Raw genomic sequence first — 16,616 nt, 5'->3', positions numbered from 1 at the left:
AAATCTCAGAAAGCATACTTGAATATTCTTTGGCAGTGTTTGCTCTATTTCTACCTAACGTTGGCTGCATTTCCACTTCATATGTAATTGAGAAACAAAAAGAGGCTAAGTCTAAATTAGAACTACACTTTAACATGAGTAATCTTCAAAATCTGTCTTTTAGCATCTTTGGTTTTACACAACCATTCTGCTGCTACACATTTGTATCACTTGTGTGAACTCATGCTTGTCTGAAGTTAATGATGTTAAATTTTTCACCGTGTAAGATTTGAAAGAAAAAAATCATAGGCTTCAAAAATGAGCAAACGTTCAATTTAATGCTCTTTTCAATGCATTTCAGTTTCTTGTATAGGAAAAGCATTAGGCGTCTGGGGGTTTTGATCTTTAAGACTGAATGCATATCTGTTTTCTGAATGCAAAGAAGTTTGATTTTTGTAAATTGTAATGGTTGGTTTGGGTATATTCAGCGTTATTCTCTAAGTGATTAGTTGTTGAGGCGATGACAAGTCAAGGTGGGAAAAGAAAGTACACATATTTCTTGGTTAGGGTTTTGAGGCCACTTAAATATTTTAAATTCCAATTCTTATGGTGCCTATTTGAATAGGAATTTAAAATTCTTTATAAACTCTATTTTGGTTTTTTTTTGGTTTTTTTTTTTACTTCCACTCTTTTCACAAGTCCAACAATGTGTTTTTGACAAGACTTACTGCTTTAAAATTAGGACTGGGCAGTGGAATTTATTTTCAATTCATAGAATTGGTAAAAATGCATCAGATGTATCTCCTTTTTAGGGGTCCTAAAGGAAGGTGAAGTAAAAAAACAATAAAATTGACCATTCTATCAATTTCTTAACAAAAATAAATTCATAAATCCTCACAGTTAAACATTTTGAATGAAGCAAACAACTATAATATGGAAACACAAGGTGAACTGTAACAAATACCTTTACACATATATCCAAGAAATACCAGAAAATGTTGATCTTTTCATAAACTTTCACTTCAAGTTCTGGGTCAACTGCTCTTTTTTTTTTTGCATGGAAAGCAAAGCAAAATATGTTCTTAATGTAAAACCAATAGCTTGCAAGAAAACCACCCAATACTTTTGAAATCAAAAGACACCAGTCCTTTTTAGAGAATTTGAGATCCTTTTTAATTTTAAGACTTCTTAATAGTTCTCCCTTATTTAACCTACTTGTCAGAAGAATATTTCTTAGTGGATTCCCATGGACTTGTTATGGTCTAGGATGATAAGCTTGTATTTCAGAAAACTCCAAATTACTTTGAATATGGGAGGGTGCGAAAAAGGCTGTATAGACCTGTACAGAAAACATGTTATGTATTAGGGACAGTATTCAACAGTAATGGCTCAAATGTGCAAAATTACATCTATAGAACTTTTTTTTCCAGAATTTGTTTTGTTTTACTCTGAAGACATCCCTATTATTAAAACCTCAATGAAAAGCGTAAAGAAACAGTTAAGAAGCCAAATATACAACTTTGAACTTTATTCTATTTTAAGTTTTGTAGAATACTTAAAAATACATAACAGTTATATCTCTCAAAAGAAGTGAGGAGAAGGAATTACATACATTAAAATCAGAGTGAGGACAATCTAGTAGATCTTTTTTATCCATACTCAAGAAAGTTAACATTTAAAAGGGAAAGTCAACCAGCAAAAATTCCAAACGTAATTCGTTGAAAATCACAATGAGCTTATGGATTGGAAAATGAAATGTTGTTTATTTTAATGCATACTCTGGCTCTGTATAATCATCATTAACTTTGTACACAACTTCTGTAGTGCAGCACTGTATTTCCTACAAGGAATGCAATAGCATTTCATTGCACAGAACAGTGGGTCAGAATCATTGACTGATGCGTTTTTCTTAAAAGCCAGGATTACTCCTATAATATTTTCAAATGAGTAGGTAAGTGCTTTGCATTCATATGCACAAGAGCCATACAAAAGCCAGAGGAGTCAAGAAGATAGCTGGGACTATTTGTGATTTTTTTGCCGTTTGTTTACTGCGTGGTCCTTGGCAAATAATTAATATCTCTCTGGCACTATATTCTCATGTGTAAAATAAAACCACAGGTAGAGTCATTACAGGTTTACGTTAAAGTGATTTTTTTCAGATTATAGAATTAACAGCTACTATGTAATAGTACATAGTACTAGTGGAACTGGAAAACAAATACCTCAGCTCAAATGATTCTCCAGATAACAGTGCAAAAACATTCAGTGTAATAAATGGAAATTATGCTCTGGTTATCTTAAAAAATTTAGAGTACCTGTATTTGCTTCTCACATAACTGTCGTTATTTCATGGTCTATATTCAGATTAGTGGTTTAAAAAAAAAACCTTAGCATTTTTAAAGGCCATTAGTCATATGTCAACTAAATCATCTTGCCATATCATCATGCTATGTTCTCTTTCACTACTGAAATCTTAGGTTGGAAAAAATCGAGAAGTATCATAGATCCTAATTTCACTAGTTGTGGAATTTTCTGAGATGTTATTTGCTTGAGATACATCCTCATCTCTTAGACCTTAGACTTCTTTTTATCAGATTTTCCAGACCACAATTTTTTTTAAAATAGATCTGTAAATTTTGTCTCAAGTGATTTACAGGCTTAAGCTTCTTCACAAAACTAACTTTTCCTCTGTATTTACGCATAAGCAGCTGCACAAAGGTGAGGCAACATTAGCCTTTTGCAATCCAGTAATCTTGGTGCTTGTTTCCTAATGCTATCTATTTTAAAATTGTACTTTGATAATTTGCCATGAAAATCTGTTGTTGTTGACAAGATCTTCTTCCTCTCCCTTTCCATTCCCTGTATGTGATTCGGTCTAACAAAGTAGCATCCACCACTGCATTGCCTACCTATGGAGATTGCTCCAAAGTATAATTTTTTTCTTGAAGTGTCAATCTTATTCTTACTTACATCAGTCAATAAAGGGTTAGGAAAACTAAATAACATCCAAAGTTGAATGCAGTGTAATATTTCAGTGGTCCAGAGGCTTTATTCTCTATTAGGAGAAGAAAGGAGCGTTGTGTGTTAGTTTCTCAACTTTCTGAAATCTGGAATATGGTGATACACGTGCTACAAATAGAGCACTTGGAAAAACAAAGATGCCTTTGCAAATCTCAGCAAAATTCTGTTTTGTGCTCCAGTAAAATGCACGCTTCTTCCTATTTTGAAACCCATTCTGTTTTGCTTGGTTTGAAAGCTACACTTGATCTATCATGTCTTAACTACTTCCACACAACCCTTGGAAAAGAAAAATGAGTGTTGTTCAACTCACAGACCAATAGAAAATGCTCTCAGAGTTTAGCAGCAGTCTCTGTTGTTGTTTACTTGTCTGGCAGTGTTTTATTGCTTTGTTTACTGCTAAGTGGTGCTGGCACCCAAGATGTTACAATAATTGGCATATGCTAGCCCTCCCTCAAAGATACAAATAATTTTTACAACTTAGTAAACATTGTTGATTTAATGTTCCTTATGAATTGTCCAGAAAGATAAATAAAATAAGAAATTCATATTGTGAAATGTTTTAAATAAATGACTGTAAGGCCCTTATTTTCATATCTGCTCCAAAAGGCTTATGTATTTGGATTGTTCGAGTTATACGTCCTGAACAATTCAAATAGCATTAATTTTCTTGCTGTTGGAATTTGTATATCACCAGCTTTAAAAATTCATAGATTCAAATATATTTATTTTAATATGAATGTTGCTGCAAATGAATGGTGCCAATTTCCTAATTCACTAAATACAGAAACCTGGTAATTTAGCAGGAAAAGCCCATCATAATCAAACAGAGATTAATCAGAACTTAAACACTTTTCATAAAACACGTAGCCATTCAAAGCTTTACCTTAAAATTATTGACTGAACTATTTAATGTTTTTATCAATGGGAGCTATGTAATGCAATTTTTCTTGCAGTATTTTAAAAATAGGTTTGTATGTGACATTTTTTAAGCATTAATAAACATGTCTGCCCAAGAAATGGTTATGTAAACGAACACAAAAAGCTGTGGTGTCAGCTCTGTGGCACTTTGCTGGTGTTCTAAATGTCTTGCCTTGGGACACCAGTTGCACAGCCAAGGGATAATTTACATGGGAATTTTGAATAAAACAAGAAAAAACCTTGGTGATTTTATTCTAAAAGTTGTCTTAAATGGAGTTAAATCATTTTAACTACACAGCGCGTCACCATTAGAGAAGACTCTGGAGTTAGCTGATGATTGCAAAACCTGTGAGATTTTTTTGATCTGTTAAAATTGCAAATGTGTGGGGAAGATGGGAATGTATAGGTCCAAAAGCAAGGCTGTTAAATACACTGTCCCGATGGACAAGTTTCAAGTCTAAATTTTTTGCTAGGGGAAGGCAAGAGTTTAGTGTAAAACAACATTAGACAAATCCCACTCCTTGTCCCTCAATAGAATGATTTGAAAGAAGCTTGGTACATGCTGACATGAAGAATGTCAATTTTCCTTTACCGATTTAACCAGTATAAGATGTATTGCAGCTCTAGGAAAGAAGAGCATTGCTAGAAGGGTTTGTTCTTGTAAACAACAATGTAGCTTATTTCAGAGGAAATGGGTTCTTTTTTGTATATATAGTGGATCACCACCATGTCTATATCAAATCTGAAGCTCTCTGGTAATCTAGAGAAACTACATTTAGTGATGCTTGTTTATACTGCATATTTAAAGGTGATAGTAAGGTTTGCGAATAGGAATGAAAATGTATAGGTAAGACGCTAAATTCCGTTGATGTTTATTTTGAATGCAACAATCCTGTTATCAACATCTCTTTCCTGATGCAATAAGGTCTTAAGTTATGTATAGCAAAGGTTACAGGAGGGGAACAGTAATTGTCAGTTTCTAATAGCTAGGAATTGCCCTACTGTTGTTCATTCCTCAAATTCTTTTCAGTCGCATCAGTCCACTCTGCTGTGTCTTCCCAATGACTTAGCGTGCCCTGCTGTTAAGATTTCAAACTAAGCATTTAGCTTAATAATGTGGTTGCTATTATTCAAAAGTGACTGCCTAGTTCCAGTTATTTTAAATAGGTCTATATCACAATATTACACTACAGTATTTGCACCGTAGATGCGGAGCATCTTCTAGTATATTAAAGAAAAAATAACTGTAGACAGCATGGGTGTATAAATGTGAAAGGGCCAAAGAGAAAACAAAAACATATAGCGTTACGGAATCATGTAAACGTGGGATGATTTAGGTTGGAAGGGGTCTCTGGAGGTCACTTGGTCCAACCATTGCTCAAAGAAGGACTGTTCAGAACACTTTGCTCAGGGCTGTATCTGGTTCAGTCTTGATCAGTCCTAGGGATGGACATTTGACAGCCTCTCTGCACAAATTGTTCAGGGTTTGACCACTTCATGGTAAAACATTTTTCAGATATCTAATCAGAAGTTACTGTGTTCTGACTTCAACCTCTTCTTTTACATCATGTAGAGGAAAGAAAAGCATAAATCTGCCACCCTTGCCAACTTTAAAATCATTAGAAATGTCAATATATTTGGAATAATAGCTTAGCTTAGTTTTTTTGTTATTTGTCTGATAACCAAAGTCTTAGAGCTTCGTTTCCCCAGGGAGGAAAAAGTGTAACATGAACACTTGGTTGTACATGATGGGGCTAATCAAAGCCACCACATTAAAAGTCTACGTACAAATAGACATATGGGTGTATATTTAAACACGCACGTGCAAAGACAACCAAAACACATTCAATCATAGGTACGTAAGTCGCTCTGTCTATTTTTGGGTTAAGGGAGTCAATTAATAATGTAAGTTTATATTAAAAGTAGATAGCAGGATGTCAGGAGCATATAAAGGGCTGGAAATCTGTGCTCAAGGGATCTGCAAATTTATGAGGCAAAGTGCATTTTTCACCCCCCTAAGATATGTTATAATAGAGTGATGAAAACTTCCTTTCAAATTTTGAAACTGAGAAATCACTGGATGGACATCACTCAGTTATCACCGCAGGTTATCACACCTCTGTTTTCGGATGTGGTCCTGTTCAGGTGTTTAAAGTGTCTGACTATAAGAAGTGATGAACGTGAGAGAGGCTGCTATTAAAATTACCTTTCGAATTTTGGACATGTTCATCATTGTTTTCATTTATTAGCTCTAAACTCATAATTTTAAGTTAAACTCTTCAACTTCTTTTACTTTGTTATTTATTTTTCTCTATGCTTAGAAAATGGAATAACACCAAGTATTTCAAGGTAAGAGAAAAGAAACAGTAAAGGGTCTTTTTATGGAAGTGAATTGAGGTACTACTAGTATGCAAGTATAGGAGTAAATTGAAGGAGGATGTATTCTGCTGAACTGTTCTACTTGTTTTTATATTATCAAATAAAAAATATCACAGATTTAAGACCAAGATGCTTTTTTTTGCAGATGCGTTTGTGTGTGCTCACTCTCTCTCTATCTCTCTCTCTCTCACTCCCTCAGACACTTTAGATATCATTAAATAAAACAGCAGTAACGTCCTGTCTAATGATGGATAATGATATAAAGGACTACTGCATGTATACACATGCATTGGGAACTGATGTTCATTTCATTTCATTTCATTTCCCTCTGTCTGCTTATAAACCATAAATTAACAGCAACACACATTTCTCTATGCACCAATAGTCTGAGAATTTTTAGGCATAATCTGTGCTTGGCTGTGAGAATAAAACCATTTCACACTTAAGACAGGTGTTTTGATATATCTACATGGTTTATAGGCTTTCTCATATGTGAATAGAAGAACGCCTTCCTGATATTTAACATATTACATAAATTTAATTAAAGATCCATCTTAGTTTCATCAGATAACAAGGAGTAAACACTGAATACCATAAGAAATTATTGAGGCGGTCCACCTGAATTTCTGTTTTCCAGTGCTGTAGCTCAAAAAATAGAAAAAAACCCCAAACTGGCAATTTTAACAAATAATAGCACTCTGAGAACAGTCAGAAACAAAGATATTGGATGGGAGACTAAAATTACTTGGCAGATCTGACTGTCTTTTCTGACTAACTTTCATCAATCTATCTCTGCACTGATTCGTTGGCTTTCCTTAGGAAATAAACAAATGCTTACTGACTATAAACCAATAACAAGAAAGGTGCTCACCTGGGAAATGTGGATTTTAATAGGATTGCCAACAGAAGAGTTTAGATTTACGGCATGAGATTGTTCTGAGCGAAATAGTTTTCCTCCCACCTCATGCTGCTCGAAACTCTACCTGTCATCATGAAGATACAAATAAGCTAGTTTCCTGTATTGATCTTCTGAAGACTAGCAGAGTTCCATGGATTAAGGAGGATTTCATCTTCATGGTCTATTTTTCTTCTGGAAAGGTTCTGCGATATTTCAAAAACTACAAATTACTTTCTGTCGAAGGCATAACAGACCTCTTACATGTACATTTTAGAACTGTATGGCAAAAATATCTAGTTTCTTATATATTGTGTTAGAATCAAAACTGGAAGAGGTCTCGTAGCAGAACCAGCTACACCTGTGGCTGATAGTTTCTTATTTGCTTTCATGTTTTCTTTTTTATTCCACGTTTTGAGAGTTCTAATCTAGTTGCCTCTTCTACCTCTTTCATCAGTTTTGATCCATACCTTTAATTATATGGCAAGTCCAAAACTGATGAAAGCCTTCAGCTAAGCATGTGCTAAGTGTGCATAGCACAGAGCCGTAGCTTAAGTGTTCTGTAAGTTACGCTGCTGTTTTATTTATGCTAGTTTGATGACTGGCTTTTTTTTCAAACAGCATGACGATGTTGTATCATAATCGGCTTCTAATGCACAGTAACTGCAAATGCTTTTCAACAGAACTGCTATGTAATGTTTATCTTGCATTTGTGCGATTTCCACTCCTTGTATGTTCCTGCTAATCCTATAGTAATAAATAGAGATCAAGTACTTTGAACTCATGAAGCATGAAAAATGACTATAATCAAAACATCTTTATTTTTATAATCTAACTGCTAGTACAGAGTCAGTAGGAAGCCCTATTAGATCACTAAAACTTTTGATGTAACATTTAGTGTTCTATCAACAGCTAGAAGAAAAGCTTCTGACTTGATAGTCCCATTGAAATAACAAGCAAACATTAATGTTGTAATAATAGAAATGTCACTGTAAATGTTAGTGTAGTAAAATGTAATGTAGTACAAAAATAAAATACAGGGTGTGGTTCTTCTTAGTGATAGATGCATGCTCAGAGAAAACAAGGTAAGAAAGTAAGTTAAAGTGCCTCTTCCCTTGGTGTGAAGTATGCAGTAACTAATTAAATTATTCATTGTGAAATTCTTATGTCTGTTAAATAATGTAGCAGTATAGCATCATCCACATGAATGGAAACAACTGACTAATCCTTACCTGGATCACACTCAGAAGCAAAACTGTATCAGCAAAGTTTCTATTGTCAGCTTTTTTCTATATGCTTGTCCAGAATGCACATTAAATCTTTTCTGACCTATTTAACTTTTAATGACTATGATTGCAGTTGAAAAATTAATGACTGGATCCAGGAAGACTAGAATAAGAAGAAAATTACCAGATCTGGCAAATATTTTTTTATATTGTTTTAGAAAATGTTGATGCTTAAAATGTGGATTCTAATATTTGATTCTTCCTCTGTGTAAAGAACTACTCTTTGATCAAAATACATCTGCGCTTAGTAAGGATAGGGACTCTTGGAGTGCAATTTGAAACACAGGTCAGAGACAAAATATTGGTTTGATCTGGCAGCAACAAAACTGAAAGAACAAAGAAATTAAATGTATAGAAACATAGAGAAATGAGCAGACTGAAAACTACATGTAAATTTTCTGTCCTTCCAACCATATAATATTTTTCACTGGTGCATAAGTAGGAAATTAGCTGAGAAATGACACGTAAGTAGATGTGAATTCATTTCAGTTCCCAGAACTTATCTCTTGATTTTTGCTTTAGTTTAAAATCAAGTTTAGTTTAAGATTATGCATTATTACCACGCACCAAATAGTGAAACACTTTTGCTTCCACCTCTGCCTCCCCTTTGAGCTTTGTGACTTGTTTGCCTTTCTCAGTAAAAGAAAGAGAAACTAGAGAGTTATGCAATATACAATTCAAACAGTCCTAACATCTTTCAACTGTACAGTTTTATTGAGGTAAATGGAATGCTTGTTCAGGTGGCTGATTTGTGACAGCAGTGATTGCAGTCATTAGTGATGTGATATGATGGACTGAATGCACATTTAGTATGTAAGATATCAAATTCTAACACCTGTTTACCCCTGCTCTTGTTGTGTCTCAGACACATTAAATACTGATTTTTTATTTAAATCTTCCAGATTTTTTATCTCCAATTTTACCTGAACACAGAGCTAATGAAAAATATATTTTAGATGGAAAAAGACAGCCACAGCTTTAAATTAAAAACCACTAGTGACAATTGGTACATAATATCTCAAGACAAATTTCCTCATATTCCCAAATGCTGGATGCATTTACACCTAAGTGTAAAGGGTTTGGTAGAAAGGAGCAAAATTCCTCAGTGTCCGACCCCTACTTGTATAGTCTCTTGGCTGTAAGGGAGGATATATCCATCTGTATCAACTTTTACCCTGTCTGTGAAAACCCACTAAGAATATCATATATGTATGTGAATATGTATTACTCAGCTCGGAAAAAGATATTTAAAGACAGACTATGGTTTTGTTACTGTTCTGTTTTCAAAGTTCTTCCCATAACATGCATGTAAAAATCCACGATTTGAACTGATTTTGTAAAACAAGAAAAACACAGATGATGAATCTTTAAGAGTTTGAGAGTGTTCACTCCTGCTTTCCTATATGTTGTTGTATATAATAATGATGATTAACTGATTGTGTATTAAATGTACATGAATTTCCTTGCTTCTGAGAAATGACTTTGTTCTGGGACTTACATAGCTATTGTAATTTATGACAGGGATCATATTGACATTAGGGATGTAAGCAGAGAGAAGAGAATATATTATTTTCACAATATTTAATTTCCCAGCTGGATCTTTAAGATTTAATTTCACTTGTGATTTTATCATCCTCAAGACATTATACGTAGTGCTTCTCTTTGTCATTTACATATTATTAAATTTTATTCTTCAACATAAAGCTTCCTATATTTTATATTATTTATTTTAAATACGTTAATTCCATATTTATAATGCTGTTCTAAACTTTTAATTTTTTTTCTTTTTTCCTGCAAACTGCAGGTAAAATAACTGCTTTCTCAGTAACTGCTGAAATGAATAGTAATAAAATCCGGTGCAGTTGTGAAGTTATTTTAGGGGGTCTGGAAGGAACTAGAGAGAGAACTTATAGTGTTACGATTTTATCCTATATAAATCAAGATTTAGTTATATTTATTTGTTCTAATTATGTAACTTATTTACTATATAGAACAACTGGTATAATAAATTCAAGGCCAATGAAAACCATTTAATGTTGGTTTTGATTAATAAGAATTTTGTGTTCCTGGAAATTAAAAGTGTTTAACAACATTATTTGTATCTTTTACGATATTAGATGCTAAGTTTTGAAACTAGCACAAACTCTTCTTTTTCATGGGAAAAATTCCCTATTTCTGATATGCTTTGCACCTTGTAGATATAAACCAGATTTTATTTACTTGACTAGGATGTAGCTGTTTATTCAAAGTGATATAAAGCATTCTTTTATTGAGGTACAATATTAAGTTATAAAATCCAGAAAATATGTATTACTTCCTAACTGACTCAGACACGAAGTGGTTATTTATATCCATTCTGTAGATCTGTTATTGTTATCATGTTATCATTGCCTTGGTTTTAGTAGTGTTGAAGCCTCAAACAGAATAACTCATTCAAAAGATCAAACTATCCAGTAATAATTCAAAAGATGCTAAAATTTGGGTATGTGGTAGGAGATGCAGAAGTTCAAAGAACAGAGACAGTAGTTATGGACAGCTTAACCTAGATCAGAATTCCAAAGTGCCCTAAAAAGATTTGCTTCCACATATGAATCTTCTTGTGTGTGGAGTTGTGTCTCAATCTCCTCATTCTTGCTCACATAACACTTTGTAGACAATCATTGCAGCTGGAATATTGGACAAGCACAACAAACCAGTGTTTACATAAGACAGTGTAGTTGTCAAATACCAGCAAACGTTGATACTGAAAAAGCCGCATCTTCTGATTGTGTTCATTCTCAGAAGGGGAGCATAATTCTAAGTCATTCCATAAGCACTGTATCTGTACTGTGTAGCATTTAAATTGCGTGAACTTCTGTCTCTGCTTCCATTGCTTTTGTAAAAGGTTCTGTGTTTTATTTATTATTGTATGATCTTGCAGTACTTCTCTCTCTTGGGACAACCAGAAGGGCATCTAAGTGGGAAGAAAGTGGTGGAGTCAGATAAAAACACCTTTTTTTTAACATTATTTAGAAGTACCTTAATGGACCTTTGGGAAAATATTAAAATTTAACACCAGTGAAATTCGTGAGTGCTACAAGTAGTGCAGATGCTGATCTGTTTCTTCTTTTTACAACAGGACATGTCAGTCCTTACTTTTTGTATTGAAGGATTATTTTATGTGAGATACTAGCATTTGATATTACCTCTTCATTGAATAGGTTTAATGTATGCTAGGATGTATGATTTGCAATTAAATCTGCGGTACTTGAACCCATGCTGAACTGTTTGCTCAGGCTTAATAACTTTGTCATGTTCTTGTAGAATGTTATCAATATTTTTGCAAATATCATGCAAAACCAGCCAGTCCAATGGAATTTAAAAGATGGTTAGTTTTGCAAATTACTTTCTAATGGATTTCTCCCTAGATATAAGAAGAGGACATTTTCAGCTTGTTTGAAAATTTTAGAAGTGTTAATTGAGGGTTGGCATTGTGAGCTGGTTTGGAAGTGGGAGCTGTCATACAGGAAATAAGATACAAATAAGGTGTGGATAAGTAATCAAACTTGAAGGTGAAAGGAGCAGCTTGTATTTGATGCTGTAGAAAAGGGAAAAAGACAGCAGGGGAACGCAGCAAGGGAGACAGATGTTGAAAATAATGATAAGGTGATTTTCTTTATGGCAGCATTCCACGTGAATAAAGGACATATAAAATAATGAGACCATGGATGTTAGTGTTATCTTTACAAATGAATATTTAAAATTACTTCTAAAATGTGGAAAATGGGTTTTTCTTTCCAGTGTGTACTTACTACCTTGCATAGAACACCTCTGAACCAGAAAATGTAGTTGATTATGCTCTTAGGCAGATACATTCACCTTGTTTAGTTCCTTGTGCCATCTGACTTCAACAAGTATAGCAGAGTTCTGTGCTATCTGACTTTATTTTGGGAATTCTATAGGTGCAAGATTATATCTACATTACTGTAGTACTTGATGCCTTTTATTTCCTATATTTTTTCCTAACTATTTGTATTTTCTAAGGTATTTCAGCAGGAATGTTGTAACATGATTTTAGATAAATATGAAATAGTACTTAACCTATTACACATTTGTAAGCGAAATATGAAAAAAAAGCCTTAAGGGATGTCTCCCAGCATGTCTGGATTGTGCCTGTCACTAACAGAAAGAGGTAGCTCCGTTTTTTTCATGGCATGTGTGGTATTCTAGTGAAACCCTATGTTTATTTTTCCAAGAAGGCCTGTTCTTTCAGCAACATGTGAGTGATACTGCTCAACTATGTCACTCAGCTATTTGAGAATGAGGCTTCTACACTAGTATATTTAATTACTTTATGGCAAATCCTCTTCTTATTTCATTGAAACAATCCCTTTTAGACCATGGCTCCTTCTTTGCTGGCATTGATGTCCTAATAATCAGAGGAAGTTAATGAACTCTATTTATCCAAGAGATACCTTGAGATGTATTTGTGGAACAGCAATAACAGGGTTTTGTTTCTGTGTTTCCTTTTAATTCTTTTTTTTTTTTTTTCTTTCACTACTCTGCTTTCAGTGATATTTTCCCATTCTTTCTTAACAGAACATAGTTATAGAAATGACTGAGAACCTGGATCACAATACTTGAAATAAGATAATTCCATAATGATTCAGATGGATGTAACTTGTTCACAAAGCATACCTAATGTATTTTGAATGATGAAAATGTAAAAAATTGAATGTAAATTGCAATGTACATGGATTAAAGTATTTTCTGACCAAATTACAGTGATAAATAGCGCTCTACACGTTTTTATGAAAAAAAGTGTATTTGCAAGCTTTTTTCAAAGTTACTCTATCCCCTTACATTTCTAGACTCGTCTGCTATGATTTTTAATGAGATATTAAGAAATATGATGAGAGTAGGTTCTTCCTGAAACTGCAGTTATCTATACTTCGATATTCATTTCAGGCAGTCAGAGATGAATATGTATAGTTAAATCAAAGGAGGAAAAATATAACTGACAAATAGGTATGCTTTGCATATAAAAGTTTCATACCACTTGCTAGATCTATATAACAGGAAGTTTGTAATATGATAAAATTATCCAATCGGAATTTGATTAAAATGTCATCAGCTAATCATGTGTAAACAGGAGTGTCTTATTTATATGTCTGCATGTCTGTTGTTTATTTACTTTTAGACCTGTGATTTTCCAGGAAGCCTATGGAAACTAAGCAACAGCCAGCATTGGAAACCACAGACCAAATAGTTTACACGGAAATCTATATTACTGGAACACAGAGAATTTAGTTAAAGAAAAATAAAACCTAAGGTAAATGGTTAAGAGTGAAATTCTTAACCATTAATTCAGTTTCTACTGAGGATTGTGCCCTATATATATATATTTCATAGAATCATAGAATCATGGAATAGTTTGGGTTGGAAGGGACCTTAAAGATCACCCACTTCCACACACCCCCCGCCATGGGCAGGGACACCTCCCCCTGGCTCAGGCTGCCCAAGGCCCCATCCAACCTGGCCCTGAACACCTCCAGGGATGGGGCATCCACAGCTTCCCTGGGCAACCTGTGCCAGTGCCTCACCACTCTCATCGTGAAGAAATTCTTCCTTATTTCTTGAAAAATTACTGTTGCCGTGTAAATGTAGGGCTATATAGTATTTTCAGGGGTATTGACCCCACCTGCTTCTAAACTCACAGCTGCTGCAGCTGTGGCCCTGTTTAGTGAAAAGTGTAAACCCTAAAGCATGTTACATGGAAGTAATGGCTGTAAGCAGTCTGAATTTCAACTGGTTTGTGATTATTGCATACTTGTACACTGTGCCGTCACAGGAGATATTACGGAGGATGAAGCTACTCCATGTTTATCTCAGTACACTTGGACAGCCATGCAGAATAGAGGACATGCTTGTTATAAGCACTCTAGGTTAGATCCCATAGCTTTTTTTTTATGTGCCTGCATACTCATATGCAGCCAAGTTAAGAAGGCATTCATGAAACAGTTCACTATGATCGACAGCCATTTCTGCCCAGCACAGGTGCCAAACAAGCAAACAAACAAACAGTAAACTCCCTATCCTAGTTGATAAATATTGTCCCAAAGCTGAATATATAGGTCTTGTCTGTAGATATTGGTGTGTAATTGCTTGAATTCTTGATGCTTCAGTATAAATGAAGACGTGAATTGCAGAGCTGTGCGGTTTTTTGCTTAGGAAAACCTTCATAGCCCTATTCTGTAGGTGTAGGAATGTTAGTGTCAGCTAGGAATTGAGTTTAATGCCCATGAGTTTAAGGGGATATCAGACTTCATCCTGTCTGTCAAAGCCTGGCATTTACATCACTCCTCAAACAAATATTGAGGCTAGACAGATACTGCAGTAGTTTATACAGCAGAACTGAAATAAGTTTTATGTGTCAACCAAATGAAGCAGTGTATGTTTCTTTATCGCATATGTATGGAAACTGAAACTTTTTAAGCTACCCATAGCTATGCGTACCCATAGCTTAATGCCTGATGGTTCCAGGCGTAGACTTACAAGTTTCAGTTTAGAGTTTTAGTGTCATTGTTGACATTATAGCAATGTTGGTATGTATCATATATTATGTGGAGAAGTCATCGTGTGTTCAATAAATAATTATTTATACATAACTGAAAAAGAGGTGAAACTTAATTCTGATTTACTTGCTACGTCTGGATTTCAGGGAGGTACTTAAATCAAGCTGAATGTATTGTACAGATTAGGTCTCATCAGTTATTAAACTAGATAGAACTATATGAAAAGTGAAAAGTTAGATTTTAGAAAGAAATAAAACATATTTCAACTACTTGCTTTAGAGCTAGGACAGTGAGGAAATAGCCTCGAATTTATGCAGAGGGATGCACTCCAAAAAGTCTGAACATGTATATTAAATTGTAGTGTGAATTAAAAGGTTGGAATGTGTTCCAGTGCATAGTAGACTCTTCTGTCTTTCTAAGAAGTGGCAATAGATGCATTGCTTACAATGATGATGTCTGAAAATAAGAAAACTTCTGGGAGGAAATACAAAAACATTAGGGAAATGAGAGTGAATTTTCACAATATAGGTACAGTAAAAATGTCGTATACCATGCTTGGCTGGGGAAAGAAATGTGAATAACTGATTTACAGTGTTGTAGCGGAATTATGTTCAACACAATTCAGTGTTGAAGTGGAATTACGAACCTAGACTTTTCTAGCACACACTGTAGAGACTATGGCATGCAAAGTACTTCAATTATTCATAGAGCCCTCACAAAACTCCGGTTTTGAAGATATAAAAATTTACTTGTGCAACAACGGCCAGCTAAAATGGAAAGTCACACAAATAAGGTTTTAGTCTTGTGTAGAAAATCAAAGTTTCTTGTAGAATTAAGACAGAGTAGTTTCTTTCTGAGGAGATTATGATTTTGAACTCTAATTGAGGAATAACTTCAAATGAGGAATACACTACATTCTCTGTGAGGTTAGGGTTGAAAACAAAGAGCTGCTTTGCGTTAGCTAGTGCAACGTAAACCCTATATATTAGTTTATGTCTCAGCAATTAAGTTAATACAGCTTTATGTGATGGCTAAATAACAGATATTAAGGCTTTGCATACCTAGTAGTAATTCTGTATGGTACTATTCATATAGGCTTTGTTCATGTATTCACCTTCAGAAGCGCTGCATTCATTCAAATGAAAAATAAATCAGTCAAAAATATGGGCTGCTTGGCAGTTATCTCTTTTTTAAAATAAATTTCAACATAGTGAATCTTGAAATATATAATACTTGGATAGATACGCTTGGCAGGAAATTTTGGAATGTATCTCAACCGTCTGTTGTTATTATTTGATGTTTTTGTGAATATATAATATTGATATATGTATACCTATTACCTGAACACTCATGTGCATGTGTGATTCTGGAGATTTATCAAAAATAGATTAAAAACCAGCAACAAAGAGGTGGTGAAAAAAGTTCAGTGTATGTTCTATGTTAAATCTAAGGCTCGTTGCATAGCTTTCATTGTGTGCATCTGTATAAAGCAGGGACATTCTACTGTCTCTGTGTATAGAATTTAATGAAAAGTAGAGACTGAGTAATACAGATTAAATATGAAATATCTTGAGACTAAGCGAT

General features: G+C 34.2%; 1 protein-coding gene across 4 annotated transcripts in view; it reads left to right on the top strand.

Moving 5' to 3' along the window:
* The window catches only part of PDE4D (phosphodiesterase 4D), a 586,247-nt gene that overhangs the window by 192,319 nt on the left and 377,312 nt on the right, over window positions 1–16,616 (top strand). The window lies entirely within an intron of this gene.

Source organism: Cuculus canorus, chromosome Z (assembly GCF_017976375.1).
Source record: "Cuculus canorus isolate bCucCan1 chromosome Z, bCucCan1.pri, whole genome shotgun sequence".
Taxonomy (NCBI): domain Eukaryota; kingdom Metazoa; phylum Chordata; class Aves; order Cuculiformes; family Cuculidae; genus Cuculus; species Cuculus canorus.
This window is presented reverse-complemented; position numbering and strand designations above follow the sequence as displayed.